This window comes from Streptopelia decaocto (genome assembly GCF_964273445.1).
Source record: "Streptopelia decaocto genome assembly, chromosome: 17".
Lineage (NCBI taxonomy): Eukaryota > Metazoa > Chordata > Aves > Columbiformes > Columbidae > Streptopelia > Streptopelia decaocto.
In genome coordinates, this window is record NC_138672.1 from 1,167,950 (window position 1) to 1,170,723 (window position 2,774).

Consider the following 2,774-nt stretch of genomic DNA (forward strand, 5'->3'; position numbering starts at 1 on the left):
AGGCCCTGCCCGGGGCAGGGGCCGCAGCCGCCCGCCCTCGCCGCCTCTCCGCGCTCCGCCGCCGGCTGGCGGGACACTCTGCCGGCGCCCCCCGCCATGGCCGCCCCGCGGGCGCTGCTCGGGCCCGGCCCGCGGGACGCGAGGCCCCGTTGCCATGGGCAGCCCGGCGGGCCCGCCCGGAGCGGGGCGGGCAGTGCGGCCCCGGGAGGGCACAGGCTGCCCGCGGCCCGCCCCGCGCTGCCCCGCTGAACCCGCGTCCAGCCGCTGCTCCGGGCGCTCCGGTTCCCAGCGGGCGGGCGGCGGAGGCCGCTCCCACGGGCGGGACCCCCGGCGGGCGGCGGCTGCGCCCGCGCGGCCGGGACAGCGCGGCGGCCCCGGCCCGGGACAGCGCGGCGGCTCCGGCCCGGGCCGCTCCCCGCTGCTCGTGACGCGCGGAAACAACTTGACAACCTGTAAAGTCACGAAACGTGAAACTTTACAACCCGCAAGGTCATAAAGCAGGCATGTTTATTGGCACCATTCCTGCGCACCTTCGAACAATAAGAGGTGTGTTTAAATACAGTACGGTGGGACATACTCATAGTAACCCCAGGAACGCCTGTACATACTCATAACCTTTCCCCGAGAAGGTGGTTTCATTAAATCATTTCCACAGTCTCCTCCCTCCCTCTGCTGCGCCTGCCCGGTGCCCCCTGGGGCTCCTGAGAAGGGTCTTTGGGGTCTTTGGATGAAGCTCCTTCAGCTTCGTCACAATGAACTTTTTACCTTTGGCTCATTATGCTGAATTAGCTGGAACCCAAACTGCCAATCAGTTGAAACCAGATTGGTGCCCCCTTTTGCTGAAAATCTTGGTTATCTCGTCTCCTCAAGGATACACCTGGGTGCCGCAAGACTTCTGATCTTTGCATTCAATGAGGCTCTGTTTTTTCTGATCATAGTTGGTTATATAAAGCTCTAAACTAGGCACTCATTATGTGTTTAACCCTTAAAGTGTTAGTTCGTTGGTTCCCTCTGTCCCTCGCACCCGCTGCCAGCTCCTGTGGCGGGTGCTCAGCGGCGCTGGTCCCTCTGCTCTGCCCCTCCCGCAGTGCTCCTGGCCGCCCCGCTCAGCCTCATCCATCGTACCAAACCCAGCGGCTTTTCTAACTGACTGATGAACCACAAGCCCCCAGTGTTGTGGGAATACGCGGAGTCAGTGTCGGCCTGAGTCCCCGGGCAGCCGGCCCAGCATTCTCCTCCACGCTGGGGCTCAGCCCGGCCCACCATTGGGTGTCATGGGCTGTCTTTGTAAAAAAAGATATATTTAACCAAAACCCTCCAAAGTGCCAAATTTTCCACCATTAGGAAAACAACTAGTGAGTTTAAGCCTCCCTTCTCTATGAAAGCACAGTCAATCTAAAGTCAATTCATGGTAAAACAAATGGGAGCTTTTCCTTTAATCTCCACTGCTTTTTTTTTTTTAATTGTTTATGAGAAACCTACAGTCCCTGGTTTAACTTCCACAATCCCACCTGCCAGAATTAGATGGAAATCCGAAAGCAACAGACCGCACGTGTGGCAGCACAGGGTGTGGAAGATGCCGAAGAGCAACTGCTTGGTTCCGACGTTTACAGGTGGAAACGCACTCGCTCCTCACCTGCTACTGAGCATATCCTATGGTGTGAATTTTACATCTGGCAGTGCTCGGACATTCCTTCAAGAAACACAGACTAGTTTCAGTTGTAAGTTGTACTGGAAGGTACATTATTATTAGAATGAAATTAGGGATCATTTATTGTTGAAAGAAAAGGAAGACTGGAAGAGACCTGCTGGAATTTCATCTTTTTTACTACATTGTGAAAGCCATTAGATCTTTTGCAGTATTATTCCTTTTAAAAAAGCAATATTCTCACTCTTTAGAGAGAACTACAAGCAGCTTTCACATCCACTTCCTCTTGTGTTAACATCTCTTCCCATCCTGCCTGGTGAAGCTACTACACACTGTTCTGGGTGAGGTCCTCTTCTAGTGTTGAAACTAGAAGTGAACAGTCCCACACTTGATCCTCAAGGGGGTTCACTAGTCACCTGTGGTCGGCTATACAGAACCCCTTTGAACACTGGTATTCGTTAATTTGATTTACTCAGTTCCTCACCCCTCCCCGTATCCATCACTTACAGCATTTGTAAAAATGACCACTTTAAACAGAAGAAATAGTGTTTTCTGTTGCCCTGCACCAAATCTTTGCTGAGTTCCAGACAATGAAAGACATTGCACCTTGCTTTTCCAGGCAACTATTTACCCTGTCAAAAACAGATACTGGCTTGGCACAAACTCCCATGATAAATCAAAGTCATATTTGTCACATTTTCAAAATACTCCGTATACACAGAGAAGATCAGGACCCTTACAAAATGCAGCCAGTGCCTGTCCTGTTGGAATCAGACCAGTGGACGGAGCAGTGACGGCTGAATGTGAGGGACAGGAGGATCCCACGAGGAAAAACAAGAATCTGCCTGTCAAGGGTCCCCTTTGCAGGATGGCAGCAAGTGCAGCCAGTGGAAGTAACCTGATAGTTTCAGAGGGGGGAGACGCGAGACCAAACCCTGTCCTTCTAAGGTAAGCTTTAAAACTTACTCCTGGTACTTCTAGGATCAACACACCGTACAAATATCACAATTCATTGCTGTAATAACCTTTTTTTTTTTTAACAAATTCTGTTACATAAAATGTGTAAAAGAGTTGACACTTTCATCACAAAATACCTGGGGGATTTCAAAGTGATGTGTCAAACTAG